General features: G+C 44.1%; 1 long non-coding RNA gene across 1 annotated transcript; it reads left to right on the top strand.

Moving 5' to 3' along the window:
* The first annotated feature begins 762 nt into the window (after window positions 1-762).
* On the top strand, window positions 763-13295 carry LOC139042575 (uncharacterized). Its single transcript, XR_011499467.1, has 4 exons — window positions 763-997; window positions 6263-6467; window positions 7064-7136; window positions 12923-13295. It is a non-coding gene; the product is annotated as an uncharacterized lncRNA (long non-coding RNA).
* The last annotated feature ends 270 nt before the right edge of the window (window positions 13296-13565 follow it).

Raw genomic sequence — 13565 nt, 5'->3', positions numbered from 1 at the left:
AGGTAGCGGGATCAAAGGATTTGTCACAACTATAGTGCTGTGGTCTGGAATGCGTTCTCCGAGTGCGGCCCCCCACCATCTGACGGCTGCAGCATCACCTGGGAACTTGTCGTAAATGCCAGTTCTCAGGCCTCACCCCAGACCTGCAGAATCAGGAACTCTGGGGATGGAGCCCACAGTCTGTTTTAACCGCTCGTCCAGATGGCGCTAAGTTTGAGGACCACTGTTCTATTGGAAAAGCATACATTTACGGAGGGAGGAAGCTGGGTGGGGAGGGAAGCTTGAGTGTACTTAATATTCACATAAATAGCCATTTTTGTCCTTCCTTCGCAACTCAATTTCTTCACGTGAAAATGAGAAATTACCTTATTTTGCCCACTCCACTAAAAGAGTGCTGACGGGGGCCTAGAAGAATATTCTCTGTCTACCTGTCTCTCATCTCATGACGGAGCTGAGAGTCTGCTGGGAGAACGGCCCTCCCCGCCAGTGCCAGGCTCTCAGCCCGGGAGGCTGCCAGGCAGGGGCTCCCCTGTGCAGTCCGAAGCAGCCTGGCCGAGCCGCAATCAGCCAGATGGCAGCTGGGTCGCTGCCCGACGACAGGGAAGGAATCTGCTGGTGTGCTCAGGAGTCCCGCCTGCCAGCCTGGGAGACACCTGGTCGGGCAGTCCACTCAGGGTCAGAATTGCTGAGGGCCTGGGGCCTTGCAAAGCAAGGACAAGCGTCCTGAATCACCTTCCCTGGGCTGTTATCAGAATACATGGTGAGGCAGGGTGTGCCCGATGGGCTAGGAGCCCTTTCAGAGCAGGGCATAATATGAAGACTATTCACAGCGATGTGTGTTTATTGATTACGTGTGAATGACATTTTCCTATTTATCTTTCTGCCTTCTGCAAATTCAACTGGGATTTCTTGAGGAAACAGCCATTACCTGGACTCTGTAACCCTGCCGCTGGATGCCTAGTGAAGTCATTTGACACGGACAGTGTGTGGAGGCAAGGTAACTGTTTATTGAAACCCTTGGGGAGGCAGTATTGCCTAATGGTTAGGGGTGGGAATCTGACTGCCCGGCTTCTGCATTAATTTGCTGTTTGAACTTGGGAAAATTATTTACCCTTTTTGTGCCCCAGCGTTTCTACAGAAAAAAAAAAATCAATAATAATAGTATTCACTTAGCAAGGCTTAAAAGAGATAATCCACCTAAGTGCCTGGTATGTAGTGAGCACTGAATACAACTCAGTCCCCAAACCCATCCTGACCCTTCGTGCATCTGCATCTCCCCTTCTGCCATCTGCTCTTTGGAACCTGCCCTGTGCCCAGCCCCCCTAGTCACAGACACCGCCTGTGCCTACTCATTCCCCAGAGTCCACCTCCTATGCCACCCCTCCCTAGAGAACCTCTCCATCCGCCGGCCCCTCGGCCACGCAGCAGCACTGTTTTTATATTTTATTCATCACATTTCCCTCTCAGGTTTCATAATGTACAAAGGACCTCAGATTACTTATTTTTCGTTTTCATTTCTGTATCCCTCTGAAGAGCCTCCTGAGAGGCCTCCTAGACTGAGCATGTCGATGTTAGGATGTTTTCCTGCCACAAGGACCCAAAAACCCAATTCAGGTTGACTTCTGGAGTAAAAGGACTTATTGCTCATGAAACTGAAAATTCCTGAGGAAGTTCAGGCTTCATGTATGGTTCGATCAGGGTGCAGGCTCTGTTTCCTGGGATTCCCTCAGCTCTGGTTTCTGAGCTGTCATTGCTGTTCTCTGTATGGGCAGTAGCAACAAGTTGGGCTACACACCCAGTCCAAATCCAGGGGGAGAATGCATTTCTCCAACCAGCAAATGGAAGTCTTTAACTTCACTCTGATCATTCCAGTTCACATCAAGTATTTATCCCTCCATGCATAAGGGATAACTGAGGCAAGGGGATGGGATTACCCCAATCAGTCGGAGCCTGCCCTGGAAGGAGGGAGTGTCCACCTCTCCCTGAACTGCCAGCCGCTCCACAGTGGGAACGCAGAAGACAAATCTGGGGATGTTGGAGGAGGAAGTGGTAGAGAAAGGATGAGGGGCAGTAAACCCTTTATTGCCTATCACAGTACTCAAACTATGCAGATTAAATAAAAGAACACGTGAATAAACAGCCGTATCATTTGTTTTCATCCCACCGGTCTGCTAGTCTTTATATCTTTGCCAGGCAGTTTCTGAGCAGCTTTCTGGATTGCACTGAACTGCCGCAACAAAACCACCGGCCTCAGGGCACTTAGAACTCAGTGTGCCTTCTCAAGGCCCATTTCTATATCTTTTCTTTTATTTCATCTTTTTAGCCTCAGAATTGGATTAAACACATCCTCATTCTTCAACCACGTTTCTCTTTTATTTATTCAGTTATTTTAAATCTGTAACAAGCTCCCAGACACTCACCCCCAGTAGACACTCAGCTGCCTTCCCCCGCCTAAGGGAACCCGTCGCCCTGAACCCTGCGTTCTCATCCACTTGCTTTTCTTTTTATATCATTTTATTTCATCTCTATGTATTCTTAAAAAGTATGTTTTTATTCCAGTCACTTTTAACTATATGAAGAGGGTCTCATGATGTCTGCAATCTTTTGAAATTTACTTTTTTCACTTAATATATTGCTAAGGCTCAGCCATAGTGTCACCCGTAGCTGTATTTCATTTGTCGTCACTGCTGACTCACATCCAGGTGAGAGTAAAACACAGCTTCTCCATCTACTCTCCTTCTGATGGGCATTTGGGTTGTTTTGGGGTGTTTGTTACTGTGAACAGGAGGTAGGATGCTTATAAAAGATCAGCAAGGAGCTTCCTGATCTCTACCCCCAGACGATAAAACTGCTGAGAATCTACAGTAATTAAAGCAGTGCGGCACTGCTGCGGGGACAGACAGATGACCAAGGGAATAGAGTGGGATGGTAGGAAAGTTTGCCGTACGTCAGAGGCGGCAGTTAAGACTAGTGGGGAAAGGAGAGACTAGTCCATAAGCGGAGCTGGATAAAATTATTATCCGTGTGAAAAAGGAGGAAGTTGAATCTCCACCTCAGACTCTAAGTAGAAGTCAATGCCAAGTGGATTAAGATCTTAACCATCAAAACCAGAACGTAAAAACTCTAATTAGAAAATACAGGTGAATCTTTTAGACTTTCAAGTTGGAAAAGACTTCTTAAATAAGACATGAAAGCATTTAACTAAAAAGGGAAAACTGATAAATTGGACTATATTGAAAGTAAGAACACTTGTTTGCCTATAGATTTTATGCAAACAATCACCAGGACTACAGATTACTCTGCTGCTTTTTACTCTACCCCCATAATAAACCTTTTATAATTCGTGATTAGATTTGAGTATAAATCAAATCTCAGCTGGCTCCGTAGCCTTAAAGAGAACCATTGTTTCCTGCAAATTGTAATGGTCTCATTGGAGCCACATCGCCCTGTTCCCTCGGCCTGGTTCACCTTAGCCAGGTGTTCCTCTGGCTTCCTGATTGCCCCCTCGCTCCTACTTGCACTGTGAACATCAGAGCCTTTACAGACGGGAAACAGTGACGGGAGACAAAGGATAAAGTCTGCTGTAGTAAAACGAACGGGACATTATGCCCGCCCCCAAATCCAAATTTTAAGCTACAAAAAATTGTTTCCAATGAAGCTAATGAAAACTAATAAACATTCCTTCCTCAAATACTTACTGAGCACAGACTGTCCAGCAGACATGGTGCTAGAAGCTAGAAATATGAAAATAAATGAAACGGAGTCCCTGTCCTTAAGGAGCCTACAGTCTGTCACAGGAAGACATGGAGATGGTGGGGCAATGAGAGTTCCTGGTGCTGTGTTAGAATTGTCGCAGGGTCCTGTAGGGAACAAAGAAAGGGATGGTCCACCGTACCAGGGAGGGCATGGGACATTGAAGAAAGGTGGGCATAGGAGAAGCTTGAAAGACGCAATTTGAACAAAGACATGAAGGTGTGAATAATGAAGTCAATACGGAGAAACGTAAGCAGCCAGCATGGTTGAAGCATAGAGTCCAGTGGGGGAGGCTAGAGCAGATTAAGTTGCAGCATCAGGCAACGGCCAGTTTGGGCGTTTGAACTTTTGCCTAGAAGCTACGAGGTGCCATTGAAGAGTTCTGGGCAGGAGGTGACATCATTAAATTTGGTTTCGGGGACATCACTCTGGCAGCAGGGTGGGATGTGGGTGGAGGGGTTTGAGGATGCTGGCAGGGGGCTCACTCAGGCCAGAGACCATGATGGCTGAAACGAGGCCTTAGCAGTGGTGGGGGAAGGGCTGGGAGAGAGGCATTTTTTGGGGCCCAAATGAAGTGAAGGATTTGGCCATTGATTAGATTTGGGAGAATGACAAAGCACAGGGATGTGCAATGACTCTCAATTTTACAGACTGAGGCCCGGGTAGCTAGATGGTAGTACCGGTCACTGAGTTAGGAAATACGAAAGATAAAGCAAGTTGAGGGGAAACACGATTGACCTTGAGATACACAGGGACATCCCAACAGGAGAGAGATGAGGAAGACGCCCATCATGGTGTGCCGAGGAGCCACAGTGAGGACGGGGCGGGGCAGCACAGAGAACCCTCTGAAGAACCTGGCCAGGAGGGAGGGGACCGAGAGTGGGAGTGTCAGAGGGCACAGCGTGGAGGAGGATTTTGAAGTTTAAGACGTGAAACATAAACATATATCCAGGCTTTGAGAAAGAAGCCAGTAGAATTGGAATGGTTGGAAATCTCTGATGGAGGAATCCCATATCTCTTTCTTACATCCCGTGGGGGTTGAAATTTCAAAGAAAAGGGAATGGTATTTCCAAGAAGCCACTCTTAGCCTAAAATAAGTCCTGGACAGTGTCAAAATGATAACATAGACCCTCTTGCGTCCTGGACAGCAAACAACAATTCTGATGCACAAACAAGGTAGATATCCAACATCACAATAGTCACACAAAGGAGAGTAATGACAGGCTCAGACCTATCCACGAATATCATAACAGCATCCAGCCCTTTTCACTGGGCTTTTCTATTTACACAGATCAATGACGCAAACACACAAGCATTTTCCAGATTCATGCAGATAACCAGAGACTATCATTATGAATTCATAACACAGACATGGACAGGCTGCATGTGAAACCCAGATATATAAAGGGGAAGGTGAAGAAAAGGAATCTGGCAAGAAGTATGTTGTCGCTAAAGACACAACAGGAATGAGTTCTTGCTGCTTGGTACTCCACAGTGAGCTTCAGGTTTTCTGGCAGGAATAAGACACCCAGGATTCACCAAATGTCTTCTTGTTTCTTCCTCCGTGATCTTCGCTCTTCCAGACTGAGATTTCTCTATGAGGACCCCAAGTCACTATGAGTAGACAGGGAACCATCTATCCATTCTTCTTCCTCAGTGTCTCCTGCCCCATCTCTTCTTTTTGCTGCCACTGTGTACAGGCCTTCATTCCCTCTGGACCTTGACAGTAGCCTAATTGTAGACAGGACTGAAGAGTAGGTCTTTATACTGTAGATTCAGTCAGATCCGAGTGGAAATCTTGGCTCTGACACCTAACTGCTGTGTGACCTAGGTGAAACCACTTAACCTTTCTGAGTCTGTTTCCATACTTGCAATATAGGGATAGCTACTCAGTCAAGGGAGGCTATTGTTGTTGTTTGTGCCTCCAATCTCTCTCCAGGGTTATTTTTCTAAAGTACAGATCTGATCCTGTCTCTTCTCTGTTCAAAACCTGCTGTGCTCTCTCCTTCCTTACAGATTGAGGTCTGGACTTCTCAGCCTGGTGTTAAAAGCCCTATTTACCTCTCCAGCCATTATCTTCTACAGCTTCCACCCTTTCCCTTGGCTATGCAGGCTCTTACATCAGACTTCTGGCCACTCTCTGAACCCTGTGCTCCCCTCCTCTGGGCCTTTCTATAAAGTGCGTGTGTGCGCACGTGTGCACTCCATCAGCCTATCAACGCATGCCCATTCAAAACCCCAAATATTTGCCTATCTCTCTCTCCCCTACGTGCCTAGAGGGTGTAGTGTGTGTGTGTGCGTGCCAATGACAGCGTTTGTTGGTTTGAGATGATTTAAGAATGATTTTTTATTTATTATGGTTTTAGAGCATCTGGAGAGCCGCCCCTTCCCTTTCTTGTCTTGGTATCTCTCTGTCCAGTCGCCTGTCTCTCATCTCTCTTTTTCTGCACTTAGGAGGTAATAAATGAATGGTTGTTAAGTTGAATCGAACAACCCACTCCCACTGCAGGTCTCTAAATCTCCAGCTGAGCTACGATGACACAGAAGCTCATCCCGACACAGTAGATTCTTTTGTGTTTATCGACTCTGCACATGAGAGTGAAGACAACAAGCAATGTCACTGTGTTCGGTTATTACCTTCTCCTCCAAGAGGCAGCAAGAAGGAAGACTTAGCTCACCAGCCCGGGTCCAAACAACAAGAAAAAATATTTCAGGTAAAGTGGATTTTGATGGCCTGTGGAGAAAAATGTGTTCGTTTTTACAAATTAAAATGAACTGAGCTCCATAACACCCTGAGGAATTGGAGGCAGTGCCTTTGTGGTCAGCATCTCTGGTTTGTATTTAGAAACCCCATAGGTTAATATCCAAATTATATAAAGAACTCCTACAACTCAACAGCAAAAGACCCCGAATAATCCAATTAAAAATGGGCAAAGGACCTGAACAGACATTTTTCCAAAGAAAATATATGCATGGCCAACAGGTACCTGAAAAGGTGTTCAACATCACTAGTCATCAGGGAAATGCAGATCAAAACCTCAATGAGATATCAGCTCACACCTGTTAGGATGGCTATTATAAAAAACGAGGGATAACAAGTATTGGCGAGGATGTGGAGAAAAGGGAACCCTTGTGCACAGTTGGTGGGAATATAAATTGGTGCAACCACTATGGAAAACAGTATGGAGGGTCCTCAAAAAATTAAAAATAGAACTATCATATGGTCGAGCAATTCCCCTTCTGAGAATATATCCAGAGAAAACGAAAACACTATGTTGAAGAGATATCTGCACCTCTATGTTCACTGCAGCATTATTCACAATGGCCAGGACATGGAAGCAACCTAAGTGCCCATTGATGGATGAATGGATAAAGAAGTTGTGGTATGTATACACAATGGAATATTATTCAGCCATAAAAAGAAAGAAATCCTACCATTTGCAACCATATGGATAGACCTCACAGGCATTGTGCTAAGTGAAGTAGGTTAGCAGAGAAAGACAAATACCATATGATCTCACCAATATGTGGAATCTAAAAAAAAAAAAAAAAACTCACAGAAAAAGAGATCAGATTTGTGGTTATCAGAGGCAGGGTGTGGGGAAGGAAGGTGGTCAAATATGCGAACTTCCAGTTAGAAGATAAATAAGTACTTGGGGTGTAATGTACAACATAATGACTACAGTTAACACTGCTGTGTGGTGTTAATGAAAGCCGTTACGAGAGTAAATCCTAAGAGTTCTCTTCACAAGGGAAAAAAGCATTTTTTTTCTTTTTTTTTGTATCTATGAGATGATGGATGTTAACTAAACTGATTGTGGTAATCATTTCACAATATATGTGAGTCAATTCATTATGCTGTACACCTTAAATTCTACAGTGCTTTATGTCAATAATATCTCAATAAAACTGGAAGAAAAAAAGAGACCCCACAGTTAACCAGACTTCGACCTCAGCCTTTTCTGAATACTGCTCCTAGTGTGTGCATATAGGTGTAACTTGAAAAGGAGTTCCATAGTCAAATAAGGTTGTGAAATATTGGATTAAACAAAGATAACAGAATGTCTCAGGGCTTTTATCATGTTAATGAACTTTGTGAATCTCTACGAGGGAGCATATAGTATGGGAGTGTTCCCTAATTTATTTGAAAATGGAATTCTTTTTTTTTTTTCCAGGAGAAGATTTGCCCTAAGCTAACATCTATTGCCAATCTTCCTCCTTTCTGTTCCTTTTTTCCCTCCCAAAGCCCCGGTACATAGTTGTAAATTCTACTAGTTCTTTTTTTTCCCAAAGATTTTATTTTTTCCTTTTTCTCCCCAAAGCCCCTGGGTACATAGTTGTATATTCTTCGTTGCGGGTCCTTCTAGTTGTGGCATGTGGGATGCTGCCTCAGCGTGGTTTGATGAGCAGTGCCATGTCCTCGCCCAGGATTCGAACCAATGAAACACTGGGCCACCTGCAGCGGAGCGCGTGAACTTAACCACTCAGCCACGGGGCCAGCCCCTCTACTAGTTCTTGTATGTGAGCCACCACCACGGCATGGCTACTGACAGACAAGTGGTGTGGTTCTGCGCTTGGGAACTGAACCTGGGCTCCCGAAGTGGTGTGCACCAAACTTTAACTGCTAGCCCATCAGGATTGGCTCTGAAAATGGAATTCTTTTATAATAGTGCATTGTGGTGACCTAGGGTTTCATGGAACACACTTTGGGAAACACTGCTTTAATTTAATATTAATATCATTTGGAGACTGTGTATGAAGTTTTTGCATCTCCCAATAGCAGCACATAATGCACGTTACTCCTGTCTTTACACTAATGTCCAGAGGATTGCAACAGACATTACAGGGTAAATATGCATTTCACATCCTTTATGAACCCTTTCTATAGCCCAGATACATGGATTGTAGACGTCTAGTAAATATTCAGAGGAAAGCCCTCTACCAATTTATGGAAAATGAGAGAATTTTTGTGTCATTTTCATCCTTATTTTCTTATCCAGGGTGGCACAGATTGCCTGTCTTTCAAGGCTCTGGGTAATTAAAAGAGAAGTTATGTGTTGAAACCAATGTCATGTCACAGTAACGAGGAGGAAATTGTTTACTTGGACACAAGCAGTCCGTCCGACCCTCCATTTGAAACACCTTGAAGAACAAAAGTTATTTGTGGGGAGTGCCTAAACAGCTAAGACTTTCACTATCTGGAACTTTCGGGAAGCATGCTGTTCTGGATAGTTCAGTTTTCTTAATTGTTAGGGTTTAACCCACATATTTATGAATGTTCAGAAATCTGCCCTTTTTGGTGGACTTTTCCTAAAGCGCATCCTCCTGCCTTGTCATCTTCACCAGGGCACACTGAACATCCCTGAGCCCTTCCTTCAGGAGTCAGGACAATGCTCTCCCTCCACTGTGGTGCAGGAATGTGTTTAGGGTCTATGGTGTTGTGTCACATTGTTTGACCCCATACAAAATCTTCCCCAATAGCAGTGTTAGTTTTGTTTTGTCTTTTTACGTGACTCCGGCGGCAACTGTTACTTCACATTCTTGTCCCCACTCCAGCCTCTTGCAGCCCTCGTTCTGCTTTTCATTCTTCGTGTCTTCCCACTTCATAGACTTGACTTCACTTCAATTTACTAATTTTCTGTAGGCTGTTAAGCAGGCCACCACACTTGCTAGAATCCTTGTTAAAATAAGATGAATCTAGGGCCAGGGCCGGTGGCCTAGTGGTTAATTTGGGCGTGCTCCGCTTCCGCAGCCCAGGTTTGGTTCCTGGATGTGGGCCTACAGCATTCAGTCAGTGGCCATGCTGTGGTGGCAGCGCATATACAAAGAGAGGAAGACTGGCAGTAGATGTTAGCTCAGGGCAAATACTCTTCAGCAAAAAAAAAAAAAAAAAGGAGAAGAAGAGTCTAAGGGTTCTATGAGAAAAATGCACAGACTTTAGCTGTGTAGAGCCCTTTGGGTTATTTCTATTTTTCATTTTTTAAAACCACGTTTTAGGTAGATGAGTTAGCCAGACAGCTGACTTATTAAAATAAATTTAGTTAATTTATTTAAACTAGCATCCTAATTCAGTTGTCTAACGACTCCTGACATTTTAATTGATAAGGTACAACACTTTTCAAAAGGTTCAAAAAAACCTCAGAGAATTTCACAATTACGAACTTTGACCACACCCTGTGGTCAAAGATGACTTCTGACAATTGTAGCATAGCCATCACACATGCAGAAGCAGATGTGTCTCACAGTCACATGACTTTCCTGGGTTCACACTGCAAAAACTCTGGCGAGCAAGAAGAATCTGAGTTTTAATAAGTCTCTCTATTCACCAAATAATGTTTCCCCTTCAGTTGCCAAAGTAAAATTAAATAAAATGGTGAAGGTTATTTCTTTATCAAAGATAAGCCCAGTTGGTGGATGTGATGGTTCATTTGATGTGTCAACTTGACTGGGCCACGGGGACCCAGGTATTCGGTTAAACATTATTCTGGGTGTGTCTGGGAGGGTGTTTCTGGATGAGACTGACATCTGAACCGGTAGACTGAGTAAAGCAGATTGCCCCCCATAACGTGGGTGGGCCTCCTCCAGTCTGCTGAAGACCTGAATAGAACAAAAAGGCTGACCCCCCTTCGAGCAAGGCGAATTTCTGGGTCTTGAGCCTACTGGCCTTCAAGCTAGAACCACAAAATCAGCCGTCTTCGGTTTTCAGTCTTCAGCTTGCTGACTCACCCTGCAGATCTTGACACTTGTCCACCTCCATAGTTGCATGTGGTGTGAGCCAACTATTTCTAAGTCAATCTCTCTATCTATGTCTTTATCTACATCTATTGGCTCTATTTCTCTGGAGGGACCCTGCCTAATACAGTGGACATACTCTAATGCCAACTAATGAAAGAAAAAATCCCCCCAAAGACCTACCACTTCTCCAGCAGGAAAATCCCCTTTGAAAGTCTTGGCTATGCAGAATTCATAAAAATTTATTACAGATTTTTATTGACTGGAGAGAAATTAAATTTCATTGCTGAAAAAATTCCAGTGCTGAGATACTACATTTCTGGAAAATGGGTGCTATGCCAGTTTTGCTTTATAATGCAGTGAACAGCAGGACAGGAACTAAAATTGTTCAATGTATCAACATTATCTGATAGCGATGTAAGAATGATTATAACCAAGAAGCCTTTGGAAACTAGCGTTATTGTGATACTGCAAACAAGGTAATATCTAGGGAAATCAGGGATGATAGATTTATTGATGTCAGCCCACCCTGAATGAAGAGCCTTTCTTCTTGCTGATACTACAAAGAGGTGGGCTTCCGACTGTGGGTCCCCACTGACTGTGGGTTCCGCTTTTGATCTGTGCTCTGCCCCTTGTCTTCTGCCCTTTCATGTTCCTTCCTGGCAGCAGGGCTAAATACAAACCTCTTCTACCTCTCAGTTCCACCTCGCCCTTGACGTGTCCTGTTTTCTTCTGTTCAATAAAGGAAGGAGGGTGGAGCCTTTCCTGGCAGCCAAACATCTTGGGCTCTTGCTTTAGGTTCCACCTCCCACACCATCCACCACCCAGGGCGGACTACAGAGCACTTACCCAGAAGCTGTTTTTCCATCCCAGGAGCTGACCTCATCGTTCCTGGGGTTGGTGCCATCTATAAGCCAACACTTGCCAATTTGGGAGTTTATAGCAGTTTTGTGGCATGGGAGGAGTCAGCCTGGACTGTTGTCTTTTGTCAGAAAGACGGCACTAACAGCCTCCTTTCGTCTCCTCTGAGCATGGACATGGCTGAAAACACAGAAGCACCACTTGCATGTCACACATGGATACAGTCCACGAATTCACTAGTTTCGGGAGCCTTGCTGTCTATTTATGAAAATTGCCAGAGCGTACAGCTCTGCTTCCTGTTCTTGCAGACCAGCATGACATTTTGGCTCAGTGGAGCCCCTGTCATGGGTTGCCACACAAACATTGTCTAGTGCTGTCATTTCCTGGCAGTGAACAATTATTCCACATCGCCTCAGGATGCTCTTACAGTGTCCTTCTCGAGGTGGCTGAACTAGTCCTCAAAAAGCAAATGTATAGCTAGAGTCACTCTTCAGGAGAAGAGGGCAGGAACAAAGCGAGAACACCAAATATGGTCCTAGGAGCACGGCTGCACTATTTTGATAGTAGAGGAACTGGTCCCCACCCACTCACCACTTAGTTGTCACAACCCTACACGTGTCTTCCTGTCCCTTCCTTACCTAACACGAGGTGGGGAAGGTGGCAGTAGTGTCTCTATCTTTCCATAACCATTGACCAGCCTGACCACATAACATCATCTACTGGACACCACCACATACTCTCAGCCACCCACCTAATCATCATCTGTCTTTCTAGATTTTTCCACTGATGTGCACTGTGTTCTTGGCCATGGCCCTAACTTTAGATATCTCAATTTCCTCATTATTTAAATAAATTTAATAATGATCAATCCACTTGACTTCTGCATCCTTAGGAGAGAAAGTGTTATATTAGTGCAAAATACTTTTTTTCAGATGTATATTGGGAATAATTAGATTTACTACCTTAGTAATTCATCAAGTATCCAACTAATATTTATTTAATGTCTACTTTGTTTTTGTCACGGTGCTACGTGATCACTGTGAGGGTTTAACAACAGATTAGATATTGCTCAGGAAATTTGTGTCTTGGAAAAGTTAATAACAATAGTCCTTTTTTTTTTTTAATTTTTCCTTTTTCTCCCAAAGCCCCCCCATACATAGTTGTATATTTTAGTTGTAGGTCCTTCTAGTTGTGGCATGTGGGACGCTGCCTCAGCATAGCTTGATGAGTGGCGCCATGTCTGCGCCCAGGATCCAAACCAGTGAAACCCTGGGCCACCGAAGCAGAGCACACGACCCTAACCACTTGGCCACACGGCCGGCCCCGCTATTTCATATTTTAAATGACAAATGCCTAGTCAATACTTGGGATTTTTTAAATAATAGGGGTTTAAATGCAACAAAGGAGTAAAAAGTGAACAATTTCATTCAGAATTCGGGTTTTGGAAGGACTAGATATAATGTAGTAATAAATGTGGACTTTATCAGAAAGGACTAACCCACACCGTATGCAAATCATTGCCCTGAAGCAACATGTTATGTAAACCTAAACTGCTCCTTTATCTGCTTACTCGTAGGAGAGGAAGATCCCAGACCTTGGAAATAGCCATTTTTGATCCCCAGAAAGAAGAAATCCTGAATTAACAAAGAAGAGGCTTAGGGCTCAGGTCTCTGAAGTCACTTGCTCAGGGACCCTGGCGATGGAGACCTGGGAGGGAGATTATAGAAAGACTCAAGGTTTCCGGAGTTTGGACTGCTTATGTAAACTTGGTGAGACAGCTACTGACCCCAAGGTCACCGTGACACCCCCTTTCGCAAAACACTGCTCTCTAGGTACAACATCTTTACTATTTTGGGTAATTTTTCTTTATCTACCGGAATCTCCGTGGAGGCCCTTTCTCTCTCATTTCTCTCCTGTGTAAGTGAAATAAAGAGTTAGAATCTATAACTTCACAGGCCTTGAAATTCTATTTTTGTTCATACTGCCACAGTGAAATGATTTCTGAATTTTCTGTTGCTTTCCCTTCAGCCATGAGTTTCATTTGCCAAGTATCTGAATAGCAGAGGATTCGATTCTGTGCGCCGATACATTTGTGTTTAGTAGGCACAGATCTCTCTCGACAACCATCCTTTCTTCACACTAGTGGCTTTTAAACGGTTCAGGACTTTAGAAATACCATAATCTCAGCATATTAAATATTAAGGGACTCCTTCAGATTC

This window comes from Equus asinus, chromosome 30 (assembly GCF_041296235.1).
Source record: "Equus asinus isolate D_3611 breed Donkey chromosome 30, EquAss-T2T_v2, whole genome shotgun sequence".
Taxonomy (NCBI): Eukaryota; Metazoa; Chordata; class Mammalia; order Perissodactyla; family Equidae; genus Equus; species Equus asinus.
This window is presented reverse-complemented; position numbering and strand designations above follow the sequence as displayed.